Source organism: Agelaius phoeniceus, chromosome 12 (assembly GCF_051311805.1).
Source record: "Agelaius phoeniceus isolate bAgePho1 chromosome 12, bAgePho1.hap1, whole genome shotgun sequence".
Classification (NCBI taxonomy): domain Eukaryota; kingdom Metazoa; phylum Chordata; class Aves; order Passeriformes; family Icteridae; genus Agelaius; species Agelaius phoeniceus.
In genome coordinates, this window is record NC_135276.1 from 10,249,689 (window position 1) to 10,273,003 (window position 23,315).

General features: G+C 39.7%; 1 long non-coding RNA gene across 1 annotated transcript in view; it reads right to left on the reverse strand.

Moving 5' to 3' along the window:
- Window positions 1-3,101: 3,101 nt before the first annotated feature.
- LOC143695097 (uncharacterized) overlaps window positions 3,102-23,315 on the reverse strand; it is a 182,362-nt gene continuing 162,148 nt past the window's right edge. Inside the window, exons 6-8 of the long non-coding RNA XR_013184014.1 lie at window positions 19,590-19,773; window positions 18,184-18,343; window positions 3,102-4,072 (exon numbers count right to left, since the gene is read on the reverse strand). This is a non-coding gene — a long non-coding RNA (uncharacterized LOC143695097). The remainder of the gene's footprint in view (window positions 4,073-18,183; window positions 18,344-19,589; window positions 19,774-23,315) is intronic.

A 23,315-nucleotide genomic window follows, 5' to 3' on the forward strand; every position in this document is an offset into this window, starting at 1 on the left:
CATTCCACACTGCATGTTGGGGTATTTTTAACTATGCAAACTTCCCACCTATCAAAGTAATTTGCAAAGGTAATTTTGTTTCTACTCATCTATTACAATAAATCAATGAATAAATAAATTATAATGCAGCAATTAAATGTATAATGAGATGGGCAACAACTATTAATAAATGCAGAGCTAGTTGCCCAAAGGTGAACAGACTCCCCCTCTCTTCTTACAAGTCAGGTAATGATCTTTCTATAATAGAGAAACAAGCAGCTGTTAAACATGTAAATGAAACCAAGGGATAGATGAGTTCACACTATAATACTGTTCTTCAGCCCCATTATTATTGTTACATTATCAGTTCTTCTGTGACTTTTCCTCTGAATATTTAAAGACAGGGGGGATATGCAATTATGCTTAAACATCCTTCTGCCAAGTGATTGACTGAATGAACCCAGCCATGCTGCTGAAGAAGGAGCTGGCTCCCTTCAGCACCCACACTGGCACAGGCTGAGTTTTATCCTAGCAGAGCTGCTACAAAACCAGTGTTGATCTTCTGGATAGTTCAAAAGAAATGCTGAAATTTCATGAGGGATAGAGGGTTTTTTGTTTTTTTTTTTTAAAAACCCTAACAAATTGGAATTATTAAATATCTAGTCTAAACAAAACTATACAAGTAGGGTATAAACTAGTGGATCTTCTGATTTTAAATATGGCTGTGAATTGTAATACCACTGCTACTCTCAGTATTTGATATTGCTATAAGGAAAAGCAGAATACAGTTTACCCTCTGAAGCCTGAAGTCTTTTCCTGTAGTATGCATGCTTGGGGATGCTTCATGTTTCTTCAGTTCACACCCATCCTCAATATTTTTTTCCTCTTCAAAACGAATTTTGTCAGAGAATTACCATTTCATTGGAACACCTTTATTTCTTTCTTCAACAGCCACCACAGTGAATGCCTTGTCATTTTACTCTGGCTCTTTCCTGAGCATGTGCTCATGTTCTCTGTCTCTCTGTGTCACTTGTTTGTGTTTATCCACATGTGCTTTACCACCCGAGATCACATCATTCCAAAAACTTCTTTTCAAAGGAATGAATGATTGAAGCATTGGGGTTTGCCTCAGTCTGAGCTGGCTCTGGCACACCATTAATGTGGGGCTGAGGTGATAGAGCATTGCCCAGCATTCCAAGTTGTTCATCCACAGCTTTCTTGTATTTAGAAGAGTGCAGGTGTCCCTCCCAGCCCCTCACACAGTTTGAGACTTTCAAGGGCAGCAGTTGGCAGAGAATTCAATGGAGCTACAGTCGTTGATTTATTGTAATAGATGGCAGGAAGCAGAATTATCTTAGCAAATTAGTTTGGCTGATAGGAAAGCTGGCCAGCAGATAAGGGGCAGTGCTGATGCCTGACCTGACCTGCACATACCTCTGACAGAGTTTCACCAATTGAGTTTAGGATGAGTCACTGCACTGAGCAGAAAGTGCTCAGCAAGAGCAAACAAAGCAGGATGTGGCACGAGCTGCAGGCAGTGTGCTCCTGGAACACTGTCCTTGCACTGCCCAGCTGCCCTGAACTTTCTGGGTCAGGTGAGAAATATTATCTGCTCCATTCATCATTTTATACAATTCAGACATTCAGGAAGAGGCTGTTTCACAGAAAAAGCTGGACAAGTCTTTTCACTGCATGCTGCAGTCACTGAAGTTCAGCTGTATTTATCAACCCAAATGAGGTGATTCCTTTGGCTTTCCACTGCTGCACCTCTCTGCTCTTTAAAGCCCAGCAGCAGCTGGATGAGGGAACCCTATGGCAGTCAGGTGACCTACAGAGCTTTTGCTAAAGTTTGATAGTCTTATATGGGTCTTTCATGCAGACAGAATACATTTAACTCTCCCCAGACACTGTCTACTCCCGCTTTTCCTGTTTATACAGGAAAAAACAGAACCCTCAAAGCCTTGAATAAGTTCACAATATATTCCACTTAGCACTGAATGCAGCTGTGTCTGCAGCAGGGCAGAAGCTGTTTAAAACCTGGCAGAAAAGAAAAAAAAAGATACACACAGATATAAAGAGCTCCCATTTGAGAGGAATTCAGTTTGGGAATTGTCACTAGCTGCAGACACATGTGTTTTGTGTGTGTGTGTGTTTGTGTCTGTGTGGTAGAGAAGCACCCATAAAGGGAAGCAAAACCTTTCCTGCCATATTTAATCTTGCCATATTTAATCCTGGATCAGGATGGTCTGAGTGGGAACTGTAGGACAAAGCCTTCAGGTGACTTTGTTGGTGTATTGCTGTACAAGGTTCTCAGAAGATACTTTTTTAAGCAGGCACTGGATGTGCCTTTGATTTTATGTTGGGCTGCTGAGGATGACAAGAAGAATTTTTCAGTTCAAACTCTGACTTTCAGTTCAAACTCTGTCAGCAGAGGATTCTCCTCTGGAAACTGACAATTTTAGTGTCTTTCATCCTTGGGGAGCAGATGCCTTCCATACCATGGGAGTTTGCCCAGAGATGCTGAATGGGACCTCACAGACAAAAGTGCTGGGATTTAGTGGAGCACTTGGTTCTGTGCACCAAGTCCCCATAAGCTCAAAAGTGCAGAGTTGTGGAGCACCTCATGGCAAGAGCAGGCTGAGAAATGGCAGGGTGTCCTGGTCCCTGTGGGGATTGGTGCCAGTAGGTGCTAAAGCCTTGACCCCTGTGGGCCACCTGGATTACACATTCATCAGGGGTGTGTAGGAATGAGTTGTACAGTCCAGGTTAGTAGCACTCATCCTGTCTTTGCACAGGCTGGGGGCCCTGCTTGGCTCCTACAGCCAGCACCAACAGGCACCTCTGAGTTCTTGTGACAAGTGTGAGCAAATTAAATTATAAACATGGAGAAAAATACTATGGTAAACATTGGTGGGGGGGGGGGGGGGGCACCAGGGAGAGAGGGACAGGAATGAACCCTTTCTGCAAGGTAAGAACTCAGTGATAAATAGATCTGTGCATATTTCCCAGTCTCATTCCTCACTTGCCAAGTCTGATGCTATTTTCATTAGGCCATGTTACCATACATGTCATTTTATACAAAGGTGCAGTATATCACAACTGGAGGTTGAGGTGCTTGTAGTGAACACAAATGAGCTTGTAATGGTCCATCTGCTTTGATTTTATTTAGTGATCCCTCAAGGGCTGGGAGCTAGAGTGAGAATAACAATGCTTCAACCCATCTGCTATTGTAGTACCAGCTCCAGTTGAATTATCACATGTTCTGAGTGGCTGGCATATGCTGTGACATAAAGCCACAAGAAAGTGTTGCTCTCCAGCTGTTGTGTTGACAAATACTTTTCAGCCAGTCATTAAGTTCAGCTCAATAACCAGGGGGAAACTGTAGCTAAAAGTTGATTATTATTTTATTTTATTTTAAGCATTAGAAATCACTAGTACAATATATTTTATTTTAAAATGTGTCACTAAGGGCACACATTGTATATGAGCTCTAACAATAAAAAATTCGCTGTGATGCCCATAAATTTATGTGTTACAGGATTGGATGGGCATCTCTGTAAGTGACAGTGTAAATCTTAGTAATGAGGCTCTGGCTAACCTTGTTTAAGCAGCAGCAGCAGCACATCTCAAGATGTGTATGTATAAACTTGCTGGCCTGGCAGTGCTATGGGCCACGAGCAGGCCTGACCATGGAAGGAACAGCTCAGGAAGAGACTGTGGTCTGAGGCCCCATGCAGGAATAGATTACCAGACTAAAAATGAAATTGAGGAGGAAAGTGAGACAAGATTTTCACAGAGACAGGTACCTTGTGGGTGCAACAGGTTCAGGTGGCCCATCTGGCACTGCACCTCATCTGGGCAAGGTGTCACTGCTGAAAGTGGCCACTGCTTTGGCCTTTACTCCCTCTTCTGCCCTTGGTGGCCTCCTGAAGAGCTCAGGTCACTCTGGGGGCACTCCAAGTTGTGCCCACACAGAGCACTTGCTCCTGAGCAAGTCTTAGAAGAGTCTTTGTGGATCTCTGCTGACAGACTGTCCCCTTGTCCTTCTCTCTCCACCCTGTCCTCTCAGGGCTGCTGGAATCCACCACTGTGTCTGGGAACAAAAGAAAAGGCATTTCCCACAGGTTCAAAGGGTGCTACACAGATAGATGTAAGTGGGAAAGGAGATGTTCCCTGCTCAGGCTGAGAGAATGTTCTCTCCTTCTGCAGGTAACACACCCAGGGACAGCACACACCTTTTGGGCACTGCCCACTATCCAGCAGGCACAAGTTCAATGAGAACAGGACCAGCAAAATCTCTTCTTGGTATTCCAAAACACTTCCAGAATTCTCATCCCTAACCTAAGCCTTCCCTGCAGGGGAAGGGTTTGCTGAGGGGTACAGCCAGAGGACCCTGAGGGATGGCACCAGCCCCGAGTGCTGCTGCTGCCCCAGGAAGACCGGGTGGGCTCTCGGGGCTCTGGTGCCTTCTGTTACCCACTGCACTGGGGAGCAGTTCTTGAATATGACTTCCACTCCTATTTTCCCTCAGAAAAACAATGGGCACTGTTCATAGCGAGGCATTTCAGCTCTGGAGGTTTATATTTCCTATTGTAGCCCAAGAGCTGTGGGTGCCAGCTGTCACTGGTGCTGCCATTGTGTCATGATCCCCTGGCTAGTGCAGGAATCGTTGATTGCGTTGCCTTTTGAATCAGTTGATTACCATGAATAATAGGCCAAAAAGGCTGTCAGCATTTTGACTTTAACTATAACTGTTACAATTAATTATGGGTTTAATTAGCATATATGCCTAGCAGTAGAGAATATAATACTTCATGGGTAACAGATGATCCTGCAGCTGTAGCATAAAGCGTGATACAGGTTGGGACACAGATAGTTATTAATAAATGGCTTCTATTGTTTGAGGTCCTTATTTATACAAATTAGCAGGCATGACATAATCAACCCAAACTGTATAATTTATAATAATTGATTTCATTTTGACTGACCACCAGTCGGCCTACTACATGCCCTCAGAAGAAAAATAGCCCTATTAGGATAAGTTTAATCCCAAACATAGCTAATGAATCCTATTACTTTAAGGTCATATTTGAAGCTTTTGTTAATTGTCAGAACCATTTTAAATTGATTAGAGTTAAATTAAATCAATGTAATGTTTAGAAAAACAATATTTCTAATGGATGAGGCCAAGCTGACCTCGAATAAACATATTTATCAACCGATTTCAGTGAATGAGAAGGCTAGCAGCTGGGCTCATAATTCATGATTGTCTATAATATGGGAAATGTCACTATCTAGGCCATTAATTATGTCAGGTAATAAATCTGTTGCTCAAGTTGAGCCTTTGCTAGTTGGGGTAACAACCCCCTCAGCAAAGTTATGATGTTCAGAGACTCTGTCCTTACTAAACCGACACTTTACAGCAGCAGAACAACTGCATGCAACTTTGGGGGGAGTGAATGTGGTCTTTTCATAGCTGTCAGTTACCTGACAACATGCCAGACTGTGATTACTTAGTATGGAATCATCATTTGAAATAACAAGGATGTTCTATGAGGAAAAAGTTTTGCTGCACTATATAACTACCATTTTCCAGGCTGGAGAGGTCAGCTATCAATAGTTCCTTACAGACCAGCACTAAGTGACTGATTTCAGAAAATATATTGCGTGGCAAAATGTATAATGATAATAGAAATATCTGTTTTGCACAAGTTTGAGAGTGTGAGGAATTCAGAATGGGTTAAAATGAACTGGGGTACAAGATGCAGGTAATGATGAGTACAGTTTAACACAAGAGAATATAGGAAAAATGATATGCAGAAGCAGGATCAGTTTAAAGTTAATCATGCATTCAGCAGCTTAGGGAAAGGTCTGGCATTATTGCAGACAAATGACAAAAAACATCTGCTTCCTGTTCAATATCTTGTCAAAAAAAAAAAAAGAGCAAAGATAAACTCAATTTTCATAAAGAAAGGGTGAGAAAATAGTAAAAAAAAATTGCACAGTAGTAACCAGAAGGACGGAAATTCTCATTTTTGTCACAGAAGAATATAAGTATTTAATATAATACTTCTATTGAAAAAGACCAGGACAAGTGATGAAAGGTTCACTAAATTGAAAAGAATCTGGAGCAGATAAAAAAGATTCCTACAATGTTTTGGGCTGCTTTACTTATTTCCTGGAACTGGCCTTTCCATGTTGGATATTGGTACAAGGTGCTGTGTCCTGGTCACCCCCTGAGCTGACCCTGTGTCTGCAATCCCCTTCCTGCGGCCGCTCTGCTTTTGGAACATCAGCTGGCTTCAGTTCAGGCTCAGCTCTAAGCTTCAATACTGAATTTGACCATTAGTACTAATAAATGGGCACATCCTGACAATGTTAATCAAAAGTTAGCACAGCATCTCAATCTTAGGTTTTGCACAGGTAAGGTGGGATGCACTCACAGACACACACGGCACTTGCACGGACACTTAGGCTTCATAAATTAGCTGTGTCTTCACTGAACCACATCAAATGGCTCTGGTCAGCCACAAGTATGGTGTGAATTGGCCTTTTTCTGCCTTAAGTGTATCAACAGCTTCATGCAAAGCACATGTGAAAATAAACATTAAATGCAAGTTGTAAAGTTACATATATTATGAACAACTGATAAATAAAAGGGCCTTTCAGTTACAATATAAAAAGTTTCCTTTGAGGAGAAGGAAATACAGATGCTTTTTTGACTTCAAATCTCTGGCAGATACTTTGCTGACACTACTTGTAATTAAGCATTTAAATAGAAATTGGTTCCATTTGTGTATAAATTATCAGCAGGTTACAAAGAATATGAGAAAATCAAATACTCAGCTGTGAAACACAGCACTGGAGAGCTGCTTTAGGATATTAAGACAATGTGTGTGTGTGTGTCTATGTTTTTGTGAGAAAGAATAAGAGACTGTGTTTGTATGGGTGTATATAATTACTATTTCATTTCTTGGGCAAAAGCTCTGTGTGTGTGTGTGTCTTTTCCTTTATGGCAAGGAAAATTGCTCTTCTAACCTGTCTTCAAAATGTAATAACTTTACTTGCAACCAACCACTACAGACCTGGACTGGACTCTGAATTATTACTGTGAGTTGAAACATTTCTTTAACAAAACTGAGTCCTTTAATATCCCCCACCTCTGTTATTAGATGGACGAATGAATTTTACTTTGAACATAACATGTGGCATTGTCTGAAAATTGCTGGTATGAACTGAAGTTGGCAGGTATTTTCTTGCTCTCCTCGTCAGTGATTGCCATTTATTATATGTTGCACCTTTATCTGTCAAATACCGCAGAGCGCAATATTGATTTGTGTCTGCCGCAAAGCAAAGGTCACTTTGATCAACATACTACAAAACCAGAAAAAGTAGGGTTCTGACATTTCATTACCTGGGAAAAAAAGGACTAAAATAAATAAGAATATGTTTGAGAACAGAGCACTTCAATATCACAGTGTGCAGTAACTGTAATTAACAAAAGAACTGCTCTATTGAGGTTAAAGAGAAAAAAAAAGAAGGCAGGTTTTCTTCCAGTGACTGTTCTTTACATGACTGACTCTGTAACATTACAGCTGTGATCTTACTGAAGGGTTACATTCATTACAAATCAAACACCTTCTGCTTCTCAGATACGGACTTTTAACAAGCAATAAAACTCTGGAACTCTTTAGGAATAGGGGAAGATTTTATAAAACTTTTAACTGAAAAAGCCTAATCATACTGGGGACTTTTTATGCTATAGCCAGATGAGGACGTGGTCTCTATGTTAGAAATGCACAGTCTGAAGAGATAAATCACAGGAGACAGAGCAGGACCCACTGCAACATTATGTGTGCCCCAGGTCCACAAGAATTGAAAGGTGGAGCCAGAAAACAAGCCCATATCTTATCTACATTTTCTAATTCAAATTCCCAAGAACTTGGTTTTCTTTAGGAACTAGCACACAAAAATAATGATTTGGGAGGAAAGTGGTGCTGCAGGTGATGTAGTCTTGTTATTTTCCTTTCTGCCCAGGTGTCTTTCAGGCACCCCATACATTTTGCTTTACTGGGGTCAGCAGACACTTCTTTGCACTGTGTAAAGAAAATAGGACCTAATTTCTGTGGAAATTTTTCATTCTGGCAGAAACTTCTGTTGTATATTTTTGGAGTCTGCTCTTCAGTGTAGTTCCCCATCCCTTTCCCAGTAGGTCCTGCAAAAACACCTGTTATTTTTCTATAGGGAACCTAGTTTTCATAACATAATAATACAAATAATACAACAGATTGGAGCTTTTTCCCCATGCAGCACCCTGATGCCCTCCAGATGTATCTGGTATTTCAGATCCCTGTTTTTTCTAAACAGAAAAATGAGTCTTGCAAGTGTTACTGCTCTACCTGAACACAAGTAACCAAGTGGCCAGGCTGCTTTCCCCTCATTACTGTTGGGAAATTTTGTTTTTTTCTGGTTTCACAGTGTTCAGTTCCTCACCTGAAGGCACATTTTCATGGAAATGCAGTGAGCAGTGGCACCTCAGAGCAGTAGGGTGCATATCACAGCTTGCGTGGCATATGGCAGTGCTTATCATGTCAATAACAAAGTCTGAATAATGCAATTCTTGGTTGTAATTATCTTTTATTATTATCAAGGGTCATTCCTGGGCTCTTCATCCTTTCATCTCATGTGGAATTTTGGGCTTCCTTATTAATTAAATAGCCAGTGTGATTGAATTAGCCAATTAGCTCTGCCTGAAGGGATGAGTCCTGATCCAAAGAAAGGGCTTGATTCCACAAACTTGTTGCTGTGAGGAAGAGCCTTGCAGGGAGCTGGCTGCCAAGAGTGGGCTCCTAGGATTTTGCAAACCTGATCCCAGTTAATTTTCAATTATTAGACCAGGTAAAAGTTCCCATTTGGATACTTTCCTATTAGGAAATAACTGTTTATCAGAAATGAAACTTTCCATGGGGTTGTTTGATTTTATTAATGTGTTTGAAAATAATCACATGCTGTATAGTGTTCTGCTGTTACCATTTTTTTCCTCTGAATCATATAGTAATTCTAGATTTGTAAAATTTAAAGTGAAAATGGGAACAAATCCTTTTAGCATTAACAGAAGAGTCCTGACTATTCCCATGTATTGGAAGAGTTTTGCTGTAAAATCCTGTATCGCAGAAAATGTCCCAAAAATAAAAAGATTAGTCTCTGTCTTCCACAATTACTTCAACCAGACAATGTATGTTCCCTGCTCCTAAACCACAGATTAAAATCCCACGTGGCAACAGGGCTATGCATCTCTCAAGTATCTGTGCCTGAAAGGCACATTGGCAATGTATGCAAATGCAGCTCATCTCTATCCTGCTCCACTGTTCTCACTCCCTTTTTTCCTTCCTTTATCTTGACATGTTTACTATTTCTTCTACACTGTGCTTCACTGAATAGCAGATCAAACTTCAAAGCAACTTTTAGTTTGAAATTTGTTTCCAAGCTCCTAAGCTATTCTTTTTCTGACAGCAGTGGATAAGAAATTGTCACTACCACTGGTGACATGTCATCGGGAGATACAGGAATAACAGATGGGCAGCACTGAGATAACAGGAAGTAACTTCTTTAAAAGATTGTGTTGACATCACCAACTATGAGAGCAGAGGTAGAATGACCCCCAGAAGGGAATCTAATCTGCTCAGGTCTTTCTGACTCACAGGTGTTTTTTCTTATTTATTTCCATATGCAGATCATATTGGATCTAAAATAATTTGAAGTTTTAAAACAGCTATGTTAGAGTTGGTAGTAACTATTAATGGGGATTGAGAAAAGGATGAATGGATTTAGTCACTAACTTCAGTGTTTCAAATGATACCACTAAAATGATAAAATTATCATAAAAGATAAAATGATTGCTGATGTTCCTGGCATAACTGAATGCCATTAATAAGAGTCAAGATTCCTTGATTGCAATGTGAGATCAATGGGTTATGACATTTTGATGACAGGCTGATGGATCTGACTTTCTAAATGAAGAATGATGGATTATGACTTCTCAAAAGTATGGCTCATTATCAGCATATCTAGGCAGCTCTTGACACCCACTATACATAACACCTATTATGGAATGTCAAAAGTCTTCACTTTGGGTCCGTGGCTATGATTTCTGAGGAAATTAATTGTTCTTCTTACTGCAAGGTACTATAGCATATTGCACAAAACACAACAGTGCCTGCTATCTACAAGGAAAGCAGCACAGAAACCAAGAAAAACAGTGATTTTTAGCCCTCAGCACATTTCATATCTAACAGATGGTCCACAAGCCTATATGAAACTGTACTTCCTGATGGCAGTAGGAAAATGATATAAAGCATGACATGGGCTTCGTTTGCTCCATTCTATAAAAGTCTAAGAACACAACCAGGGATGAAGCAGATCTATAGGAAAACAGATTTCTTGATTTCAAAGAGACCTGCATTAGTGCTAATTACATTTGAAAGTCCCCTGCTATGCTGCACTTCATATTTTAAATTTTAAAAAGATGTGACAGTATTTTATTAATAGTATATTACAGTCAAATTCAAAGTTTTGGTCTTGGGTGTAAATTCTGTTGTGCAAAATTGTTGTACAGTCGATAATGTGGATGCTGTCATGGAGAATATGTCAGATGCAGGGAATTGTTATGGTAATAAAATAGTGCCTGAACTGTCTGGCCCAATGCCCCATCCTGTACTGAGTGCTATTTTTGAAAGAAGTTTATATTACAGAAGAAACTGCTAAATATCATTTTAAAAAGGTGTTGTGAATGTGGTCTGTTAATCAAAGCATGGTGTTTTCTCGTCTCCTTCAGAATTCTTTGAAAAGCTCTGGGCCACTGAAGGAAAATGAGTCACAGCAGAAGTTTTTGCCTGCCTGACAGAGTGAAAACAACAAAGAGCCAGGAAGAGACAGATTTATCCAGGAAGACAGAGCACCCAACCAGCCTCTGCTACAAGCTTCTGATTCACTAGATGTAGATATGCAGGATTTCAAACAGGCATTTCTAACAGTTTCAAGCCACCATGTTAACATTATATTAATTTGGCTTGGGGCACATCATAATGTATTGATTTTCCATCTTGAACACTAAGATGTTAGACAATTACAAGTTGAAGAATATTACTAATTCTGCCAAGTCTTTCCAATTATTTTGTCTCCCAAAGGACAAAGAATACAGAAAAGCTTCATACTGAGAAAATTACCTCTTTTTACAAAAAAAAAAAAACCACCAAAAACACCAAAAAAAAACCAAAAGAAAGAAAAAATAATTAAAGGAAGAAGTATTGTGAATAAATATTCTTTTAAACCAAGGATGGATCAGCTGAAAAAGAATTCTTTTCCCCTACTGGAAAACAGTGTCTGGCTAAAATAAGGTGCCATTTATAGGAGCTGGACTTGAATCTATGGATCAGCTTTGGAATAGTCAAGGCTTAAAACTAGCTAATTATTACTTAATAAATAGTAACTGTTACCAGACTCCTCTCTGTCTTGGAAGGTCAGTGAATTCCATGTCAGCTCACCATTTCATGTCTGTGCCTGCAGAGCCTGTGCCAGAATGGTGCTGGAGGAGTCACAATTTCCAGCACTTGCTGATCTCATGGACTTGCCATTCCCTGTGACAAACCAGGAGGGCTCTGCTGGGCTTGGGAAGGCACATTCACAAGTGGTGTTGGCTGACAGGTGAGTCACAATTTGCTCCTCTCTGACCTGGGCCCAAGCACACACAAAGAGCCCACTTTGGAACTGCCCACTGTTCCTCTTGGATCTGTTCTTGTTTTATGTCTGCACTGACTGGGGCAGGTGATGGCACAAATCACAGGACAATGGACATCTGTCCTGGATCTCTGGACATCCCCCAGCAACACCCAGAGTTTCAGTTTGTCCAAATCACTGTAATGATGAGCACATGTTTTCAGGAGAGCCACTGCTTTGTGCTTTACCAGATCCTAAGAAATTTCCTAATGTTATATCACCATATCAACTGCAGAGAAATCCTAGTAAGCAAAGATTGGATCAAGCCCTAAGTATCCTAGGCTGCTATTTTTTAAAATTCAGTTTCTTCTCTAGGAAAAAAAAAAAAAAAAAAAAAGCAAAATCTGCCCAGATCCCAGATTTGATGATTTGATGTGATGAGTAGTTCATATCTGCTAACTGAAGCCCTCTAAGCAGATCATTGATTATAAAATTTAAACCAAAATATTTCTTCATCCTTAATGGAGAAGTCTGCTACAATTTAATAGTGGAGCTACAGGATATTAATAGTGGGTTTAAAGAAATTGCCCTGTGTATCTCCAGAGTTCCCTGTTGCTTGTTGTCCAGCTGTGGCAGTATGAATGGGTTACAGAAGAGAACACTGTTGTCCACAATTCTTACAAACAGAGAGAGGCTGAATCTGTTTACAGCAGCTCCAGCACTAGAGCTCCTGGAGAACTGCAGAGGGCTGGTGCTTCCCCAGGAGAGTTTGAGGCCCCTCTTGCACCCCTTCCCATCTGTTTGCTTCTCTGGTCACCAAACTGTCCCCTGGGGGGCCTTCACCTGATGTCTGCTGTCACAGGGTGCACCGTCCTTCCACTGCTGTGTGCCTGGTGTTTCACTTAACAAATCCCTAAGACAAAGACAGAAGTCCTCCACATAAATTGCTAAAATTCAGTCACATGGCATCTCCCTGATTGCTTCCCTTCCACCTGCATGTCAGTTGTTTATTTTAGTAATTCTCCTTTGGTTTTACCCTCTCTGGAATAATTCTGTATAATTTTTATTCTACCAAATCAATGAATTAATAGTCAGTGAAGTTTCTGAAATGGCTGGTCATGGGGGGCAGGTGAGGGTGGGGCTCACTGTGCTTTCCAGTATAAAGTACATTCATATGTGCCAGTGACTTTTAATAAAGGCAGATTTAGAAAAATCCTAAGTCCTCACCTTAGTGGGTGAGATAGCTCATCTCCAGATGCTCAATTTCCAATTTTAGGAAGTATGTGGCTCTCAAACTTCCAGGCAAATATGAGCCCAGGATGACCAAAGCAGATACTTGGATGTGCAGAGCACTTGGAGCAATTACCTTATTGCCTTATTCATTCCTGTGAGGTGTTAACCCAGACACCCAGGAATGGTAATTTAGATGTCACGAGGAGTTATTGAACTCCTCATGTAAGAAAGATCTGTACAATTTGCTCTGAGTGACATCTCAGTGTCACAAGGGGGTGATAGCTGGATGACAGTGCCACTTACTTTTTTCTTCCCCCATCAAAAAGAAGAAAAAACTAGAAAATTTAATTTGTTATAATAATGATTTTTTTAAAAAAAATTCAGATTGTAAGAATGTTTTGCACTTGGCACTGTACAACTGAGGAACTAAACATGACCCTTTCCTCAAAAGGCTTTCAAAGAAAAACTGCACTAGCCACAGAAAGATGGACTAACACAGTCCTGGTCAATATAGTAGTCTGTGAGTTAAATATTTGCTCATTTGCATGGCATAAAATGAGTGTCAGTTCTGATTAACTGGGCTTGGTTAGAAAGCTGGAAGAGTAGCACTGCCAGGACAAGCTGGAGAGCAAGTCAAAGACAGGATAGAGCTGTGTAATTATCACAAGAGTTGGGGACAAACAGAAGATTCTCCTGTGCAGGAAAGGACTTCCTGCTCTCTCCCCCTCCTGATTCCCATTTTGTGTTAGTATGAGGGTCTGAAGAAGAATTAAAACATAAAACTCTTGTGAATGTAACTGGGGAAGACTTTCACTCCTGCATTGGGCATGCAATCTGGAAGAAGTGCTTCTTCTTAAAGAAGTAAAATGTAAGATTTGGAGAAGGACAATTTCAGTCTTAGGGCATTAGCTCTTATTCCATGAAAATTCCTTTGAGCCACTAATTCAGACCAATAAATAACCAGAAAAGTAATCTATGGACTACTACTTAGGCCACCACTTGAGTGTTTCAAGGATATAACTTAGAAATGTGATTTCCCCCACCCCCATCCCATCCCACAGAAAACTTGTGATTTTATGTGCTTTTTTATGCATGTATTAAACAAATGGCACAGCTGAATAGCTTTTCTTAAAAACTGGACATTCACCAAAAAGAAGTTTGCCAGCACAGACAATTAGGCTTTCTTCTTTTAACAATAGATTGACTGACTGGCACATTTGAAATGCGAGCGTATTTTTTATTCCTCCGTTCACCCTTTGAGCTGATAAACATGAACAATGGGAAACAGCTGGGACAGGAAAACATTTTAGTTTGTATTTTCAAAGCAAGCAAGAAATAAACCCATCAGTGGGAGCCAGATCACATCTTCTGCCTTAGGGGTAGTCAGCAATTGGGGGGAAAAATACAATCCATATTTTTAATCAAACATTACATATTTATTAATGTGCAGCTGGCCTATTGTGTGCATGATTTTTTTTCTTTAACGCTGTGCTGCGTCCGTCAGCCTGACATTGTTCTGTAACTGACATTACTCTATAAGGATCTGGAAATGCACAGATTTAATAGGAATCATTGAGACAATTGCTTTCTGTATTATTAGGTCTGTGTGACGTAGGTACCATCTGAAATTCAATTTTAGAAGAAAAATAAGATATTGTTCTATCAAGGCAATTTTGTGCACCTGTGATACAGTAAGAACATACACCCCCATGCTCCTATTTTCCTCCTCACTCATCTAACTTCACGGCTGTTTAATGATATGTGCCACTCTTTTGTTAAAAATGTTTGGCCAAATGTATTTTGATGCTTATTGAGATTAAACTTTCAGTACATCTCCCTGGTAGCAAAGGTTGGGCTGTTCATTAGTTGGAGGTTTGGCCTTGTCAGGTTCCATTGACTGCTGGCTAAAAGGATCACTTTATCATCATTTGTCTGCAATGGAGACAGTCTTTATTCAGCCTTGATTCCTCTGGGGTCACAGCTGTCATAACTTCACGTGCTTTATAATGCAGACCCCAGTTTCACAATCCCCTTAGGTAATTGTCTAATAGATTCAGTTTACCTTAATATAGATAATATGTTATTTACAAAGAAATACAGGGGAAAGTGAGGGACAATATTGCTCAAAACATCCCCCTCCTAACCTATTGCTTGGGATCAATCATTTGGAAATTATGTTAAACTCAGTTCTGATTTTGAACCCAAAAGGGAAATATACCTCTTTTTCTGAGTTTTACTCTGTTTTACTCTGATCCTTCAGCTGCAAATCTCTAGACTGAGCCTGGAGATTTTCTGCTGGTGAAATTTGAAATAACTCTGCAAATTTTTCTAAGGCTATGGTGTTTTGGAGAACGAGGCCTTCATTTTCCCTTACAGTTCTGATCCTGCATATTTTATGTGCTGGAAACTATAGTTCAATATAACTTGAAACAGTAAGTTTGACTTCAGGTCAATGTGTTAACCTTTTGATCCAGAAACCAGCAAAGGCAAGGATGGGCTACTGCTGCCCCTTCTTGTCCCAGGGGGCACCCACCTGGTGCTCTGAGGAGGGTCTCTCTTCTATGGAGCAACTCCAGTTTTGCATCTCTTGACAAAGGGACTGGAAATGAGACAATTTCCTCCAAAACAAGGCCAAAGAATCAGCTTGTCTCCATTTGATTTAGTAAAACCTGAAATCTTTTTACGAAACCTGGAAAAGCTCCATCATGAGCATGTGAGAAGCCCATTTTTGAGTGCCTTGGTAACCAGTGCATTCCCCTTGTAGGTCAGCTGCTGCCTTTTTCAGAACCAGAAACAGCTTGGCTCCCCAAGAGATGGGCTGAGCAACTTCCACATTTGGTTTTCTTTAAAATTCTTATTAAAAATTAGTGGAAAAAATTGGAGCTTGATTTTCACACTGGTACTACTGCTTTTACAAAGTGCTGGCAGCTTCAGTTTCTCTAAATGAGATCGACTTCTAATATTTTTTATTTTGTATCTTTTAAGGATTACACAGAAACAATTGCATACTTCACAGAAAGTAGTTACCCCATTATGTTCTTAGTATCCCTACCAATAAAAATTTGCATTTCACTACTTTTCAATAGGAAGAATGATGTTGCCAAAGTACCCAGAAAATGCATTTAACAGAGACAGTTCTGCATCAAATTTCTAATACAGATCTATATGGGTCCAGGACCATCCCTCTTTGAAGGTAACTGCTTAAGGGGAGCAATTTCAGAGACTTCTAATCATTAACAGAAATCCTTTATGTAAAGTAAACATAATGAAAAATAAACACCTGGGAGGGTGTGGTGGGAGTCTAAACTTCAAGTGGGAAGCTGTGCTTTCCTTTCTATTTGTGGAAGTTTGTGGGTGCTCAGATCCACAGAATGGTCCCACACCTTCCTCTGCAGGAAGATTCAAACACCAAATCCTCTTCACAATTCACTGACTGGCTATTTCTTTTACAAAGTTTTCCTGAATGAGTGTCCATATTTTTGAAACAAAACGTGTATTCCATCAATGGCATCTTCTCACAGTAAAGTTTCTTTCAAATTCCACTCAGTCATACCTTGTGTGTGAGATTATGCACCAGCATGTGTTGAATTTCCCAGCCGATATCTTAACTAGAAGCTGATTTTCATTTGAGCTTCTAATTCAATGCCACAACTCATTGCACTGCAATATCTTAATTACAGTAGGAGATTGATAAGGAAACAAGGAAATGCAGCTGTAGTGTTGTGGAAAGTCACCCTTTAATTATTAGCTTTCATTTATTTTTTTATTATTTTTTTCCAAAATGTCTTCCATAGAATAAATTAATTCAAAATAGCTATAGAGCAAATTAACATTACACAGGGGGAAAAAAGCAACAAAAATCCTCACAATCCTCAAAGCAATCTTTTAAAGGATTGTATAAAAACTGCATATAAATGCCTGTTTCCATGTGTATTGTTGCACCATCCATGAAAACAGCCTTTAAGACAACTCATCTTACAGAGGAAAATGTCCCTAGATATAGTGTTGATCATTAGAAGCACTACAGTGCATTCGTCTGCTTGCACCCCACTTTGATTACTATACAGCAAAGATGGCCACAAGCACTCAGAAAGTTTTATTGAGGCTTAAATCTTCATTCAAATGATGTAAAGGGGCATTGAATGAAGATTTAGAACTCTATAAAGCTGCTTGGCAGTGTCTGTGGCAATCTATGCCACATAAAAACTGAAATGCTTCTACTTTCTTATTGAAACATTTCTACTGTAATTCTTCAATATTAGGTAGCAGCCACAGTGTTAGGACATTACCACATCTGGGAGTATTTCTCTTACTGAGGGTTTGCCTGCAATCAGTTGTGCAGGATATTATAGAATGTTGATGTCTAGGACATAATGGAAGAGGAATTGTTACTGCAATTACATATTATTATGCTTTTCAGAAGATAATGTGGGTTCATTCATGTGAGTATTTTGAACTAGCAAATACCCTAATTGCTTACATGTCTGTTGTAATCCTAAATCCAGTTGACATATCTGATGTACTGCTGCATTTTAATCTGGCCACTTGCACGTGTCCTCTTTATGATTTTCCTCTGACCTGCCTGAACTGTGCAAACAAGGAACAGGAGTGTCTTGCACATTGCCTTTGCAGTTTTGGTCTGAGTAAACACCCAGGGGGACAGAGAGACAGCACTGGAACCAAGTGTACTTTTTTTCAGGAATATACAATTAGCCTGTGCAAGAGCAGGGTAGGTACTAATGATCTGATTGTGCTTTAATGACAAATTTGTGAAAGAGTGTGTGTTCTGCTCCAACTCTCCTCTCACAACGTGTTGGATTGATGGAGGATGTGTGGCTAAGTATTCACCCACTCACTTAACCAGAAAACAAAGGCAGATGATTAAGAAACATCAGTATTCTGAAGCAGCAATCAAACTGACCCTGCCAAGGAGTGGAGAACAGCAAGCCCAGCCAAAAAGTGCTGCAGTTGTCTGGTGTTAGAACTGCAGGTGTACAGGCAGCACTTTTTCACAGACTTTCCTGAGGCAGCCAGCAGGGCCAGACAACAAAGCTCACTCCATGGAACAGCATGGTGCTTATGGCAGTCTTGTGTGCACGTGGAGTGACAGAAAATGGTCAGAGAAAAGATGTGCTTTAAGAAATTCCTGCTTAATAATCCACTAGAGGGAGCTTATGTATAACCTCTGCCAGGCCAATTATCTCAGAACCTGCTATTGCATAATTAACAAAGGTGAGGTAGTTATGAGGGGGATACCTGCACTGCTGTTCTCTTCTTGATGTGTCATCCTGGAGCTCAGGAATGGCACTTTTGGAGTCTCCAGCTCTATCCAGAAGAGCAATTTGCTTTTCTCAAGTGGAATCAGCATTCTCATTGGCATCAGCTGGGATTCACTTCATCACTGACACACTCAAACCTGAGAAAAAACCAGCCATTCCTGAGTGAGGACTTACCCTTAAAGCATTAGCAAAGCTTCACCTAACCTATCCTTCTGTCCTTGTTTCAATTCTGACTGCAAAACAAGAGTTCAGTAGCTATGATTCCCACAGAAGAAGCTGGCAAATTACCTGGACTGCAGACTTGGCTTCAGTTTGTTTCAGTAGGACAAGGCTTTCAGCACAGGGTTTGCCTGGCACTGCTTCTTTTCCAACTGGAAACTGCCTCCTTTCTCTGGGAGACAGCTGGGATCAAAATTGGTGTCCTTGACAATATTTAACATGCAAACACCTGCAACTATTTCCTATAGTGTTAGCTAATAAAAAGACAGGTTTGACTCCCGTATCAGAAATATCAACTCTAGTTTAGCAGCAGAGATGTACTTGCAATTACAATTCTAGCTAAATCTAGACATAACAAACTTTCAAGCTACATACCCTCATAGTACAGTCTAACTAGTCAGATACACTATCAAAAAGCTTATCATAAAACTTGAAATTGCTGTATCCTTTACACTCGTTGCCTCTTTTTCTTTCTGTTTTTTCTGTTGGAAGAGAAAACTTATGACTACACTTCAGCTGTCACCAGCTTTCAAGGTTATACTGATAGGAATGAGAAACATATTCCTAATCTGCATACCAATGCATTGAGAATGCAAAGGCAGGCTTTTTGCCATTGAATAGATGATGATAAGGTCTTAAGTCTTTTGAATTTCTTGTGTTGTACTTGTATTATCATATGATTTCTTAAGCCAAGAATGAATATGTAAATTTCTTGCCACTGACTTGCTCCAAAATAATGGACATTACACTTGCACAGTGGCAATTCAGAGTGTAAAATTGATTAATATTTGTTTTCAAAATGACATGCAATGATGTATGGATCCTTTTACAACTTAAATTAATACTTTAAAGAGATGAATGGTCTCTACAGAGGATGTTAAAGTTCAAGCTGAGAAATTTGCATATTTATATTACAACCAACTGATAATAATTGTCGAAACAGAATGTAATGTGGTTCGTTTTTCATTTTAATCTGGTTGTACTCAAACACAGGACCTCATTAACTTCCAGCAACTAATACAGCATTATCAGTCCCCATAAACCAGGCTTGCCTTGAATTTATGAATTTCAAAGACTATTTCCAGTGGTGAATTGCTGTTAAACACTGGGTCAGTCACTAGCAGGTGAACTCCATGTCAGATGCTGTAGAAGCATGAAAGTTACCTGGGCTGAAGTGCTGGAGAATCCCATGGCCAGGTGCCTACTTTGGCTCCTACACTCAAAGCCAAAATTAAGGTGTGATATAAACATCTCGCCTTTGGAAGCTCACTCAAAGACAGACTGGTTTCCTCTGGATGACCAAGATCAGGAAACCCAACTTCATCCATTTCCTATGTTAGGCAGTATTCTTTAACATTAAAAAAAACAAACAAAAAAAAAAGAAAAATGAGCAAGAGATCTTTCATTGAGATTTAAGTTTTGCAAAAGGAAAATACATACATTGTGATTGAGTAGATAAGCAAACTTGGGTGATATTGAGCATACTACCCAAATAAATACTATCCACTTGGGTTTAAGTAACAGTAGCAATAGAATTAGCAGTATATTGCTTTTCTGAGGAGAGAAATATAAAATAAGCATGCTGTCAACATGTCTTGGGTAGTGCATTATAGGTATTCTTGTTGGTGCTCTTTTACATTTCCATATGTATTGGGAAAATGCACATCTCTCTAAGAATGAACATTAGCAAGGAACTTCACAGTTCTGTGAGTTTCTTGTGGTGAAATGGATATTGAATCTTCTAATAATGATGCTTGTTTCTTTAGCTCACTAGAAGTTGATGGCTAGAAAAAGAGGAAGCTTTGCTTACAGTGCACCACCTTCAACTGTTTTTCATTTTCCCACGTAAGCATTGGTTAAAGGCTGGTGTGACCCTTCTGTTCAGGAGGTCTGGTGTGTGACTGCTCTGGTGGGATGGAAGAGCAAATGTGCCTTTCCTTTAATGCTGTAACAGCTACAGGGAGCTCAGGACTCAAAGGGGATGTCTGACAGCTGGCAATAGCTGGAGTATGGATGCATTTGGAGTCTCCTAACTGTATTCCTACAGGGAAGGGGACAACGTTCTAAACTAACTTCCTCTAGTCCAAATGTTGTCTTTAGGCAAAGAACAGGGCATTTAGGTCAGCCCTATGGCTGCTGTGTGCAGTACTGGGACAGTACCAGGAGACTGAAAAAGAGAAGGAACACTGTAGAAACTCTGTAAAGAAAGTAAATGTGTACTTTGCTAATAAGAATACCAAGAACTTTTACTTAAGTGAATGAAAAGCTCTAAAATGTCAATACCTGGCATTATAACTAATTTCCTAAGAAGCCATCCAGACTTCCCATTGCAACCTCACAAAAAACTTTTTTGTAGATATTTCTATCAGCTGACAAATCTCTGGAGGACAACCTGTTCCAGCCTGTTCCAACTGCACAGTGATTGAACATTGATTTGTTGCAACTTTATAATGGGGCAAGAATTGACTCTTTGGATGCTCCTCACAAAAGAAGTCCAGAGAACAGAACAGGAAGATGCCTTGTTGAATTCACAAATTTGTTATTGAGTGAGCTATGCTGCATCCATTCAAAACTTGAAAACGAATTAAAAAAAAGGGCAGGCAGAGCAGTGAAACATCTTCTTCAGCATATAAACTCATCCATCCTATATGTTGGTAACTAAATGATGACTAAATAATTGATTTTTCATTGTGAAGAGTAGGTACCTTCCTATAGAGCTCTGTAGTGGGACCTGTGCTGTAACATATTCACAACTGATTTAAGAAAAAAGGAGGAGGGCATATCCTGGTGGCAATTTAATATCTAGTAGAACATTACCAGGACAGTGAAAACATAAACTGACCGAGGCTTGGTGAAGAATCTCTGAGCAACTTGGTGATAAAACAGCGAAAGAGACAAGAGGCTGACAAAAAGCAAGCATTGCACAGGTGGGGGAAGGGAAGAGAAAACAATACCCCAAACCAGAAACACAGTATGGCATCCTAAATAATTAATTATCACTTAGCAAAGTGGGAGAGTAATTATGGACAGTAAACATTAACTCAATGCTTAGGTGAGGAAGAGAAAAAACATTATTTATATACAGCATCCCTGACTGATGAATACTTTTCTGTGTTTGATCTCAAAGGTGGTATTAGAGAATAACATAGAGAAAAATAATAATGACAACAACATTCTGGAAAAGTTACTGAAAAATTAATTGGATAAGATTCCTTTGATAAGGACAGGAAAGCCTGAGGAAGGGTTGTAAGAAGTCTATAAAAACATTCCTTAACATGGAAAAGTGATGTGGGAATGAATGGTCACCATGTCTCATAATACTACATCAATTAGGGAGCAATCTGGGAAATTACAAAACAGCAGGTATGTAGAAATACATATCACTTTACACATTTCCTATCTTATCAAAACAGACTTCTGTACTATATTTTGATGTTAAAATTGTGTGTGGGTTCAGAAGATGACTGGAGAAAATTCAGACAAGAAATGTCCATCAGAGATTATTAAAACACAATGATGCAGATCTAAACAGCAGCCCCTGAACTCAAGATTGCTGGGAATAGTAAAACTGCCATGGGGAAAGCTTCATTTCACTGCTGCAGCCCTATGCCTGTTTTTGCAGACATCTGCAGGAGCCAGTATGTGGGGTTAGCTGCTTGCACAGAGCCCTGCTGGGCTGCAGTGGAGGGCAGCAATGGCCAGAACTGGAACACAGCAATTCCTGTCCTGCTCCAGTCTCAGTGAAACAGATCACAGAACATTTTGCTTTTCAACACCAGCAACCATACTGGCAAAGTTTTCTTACTGTAGCAAAATTCCTTGCCAGTGAACCAAGGGTTTTGTAGTACAAGTTCCAGCAATTCCTATGAGGCAATGAGGGCAAGTTAAGCCATCAGAAATATATATTTACACGTGGAAATTGTTCGTAATCCTGCTCTTCTTTTCCCCAGAGACAACTCCATTTCCACAGCCTTGAGAAACACATGCACACACACACACACCCAGACACAGAGAAACAATCAATAGATACACTTAGAGAGCCCCTTATAGCATGTCGTGCTCCATGGATTTTGATAATATCAATCATAATTGAGTTAGATAAAATCCATCTGACTTTCAGCATGCTGGGGTCAGCTGGGGACGCAATGCCTCACTTCACATCAATTACCACATGTAGTAAGGTGGTGGTAAGCAATCCCATTTGATAGTTTGCAGCTATAAATAATTATATGGCAATAGCAGTAAAGTTGGCTCTTGGGCACAATACAGAATCATGAATTTTCATTTACTTATATCTCAGATGCTGTTAGGCCTCCTGGTTTGAAATGTGAACCCCTGATTAGGTGTATTATTTTTCTATTAATCTATTAATATTTTTCTATTACTTATATCTCAGATGCTGTTAGGCCTCCTGGTTTGAAATGTGAACCCCTGATTAGGTGTATTATTTTTCTATTAATACAGTATGTACAGCTGGTAGGTGCTTTTGAATGACCACTTTATACTTTTTCTTCTTTTGTGAGAATATTTTCATTACAAATATGACCACATGATGCACAAGGACTGATTAGGAATTGCTGTGACAAAGCAAACTTGGTTTCAGTCTCCTTTATTGTCATATTCCATCTTTCATTCAATTTAGGGTCTGTCCCATCCAAGTCTCTGCAGGATTTCAGTAGTATTTTTTTTTATATGCTGTATAATAAATTCTCAGCAATTTGAAAACATACAGAGTAAAGCAGGTTTATTAATCAGAAGAGTAGCCCAGAAAGGTTCCAAAAAAGATCAGGTATTTTTTGTACTTCCTTGCTTTGCCTGGATACCTGTTCCTTTTAAAATGCTGGGTTTTATTACACATTCTGTATTTTAAGAACATTAGTGAACAGAGGC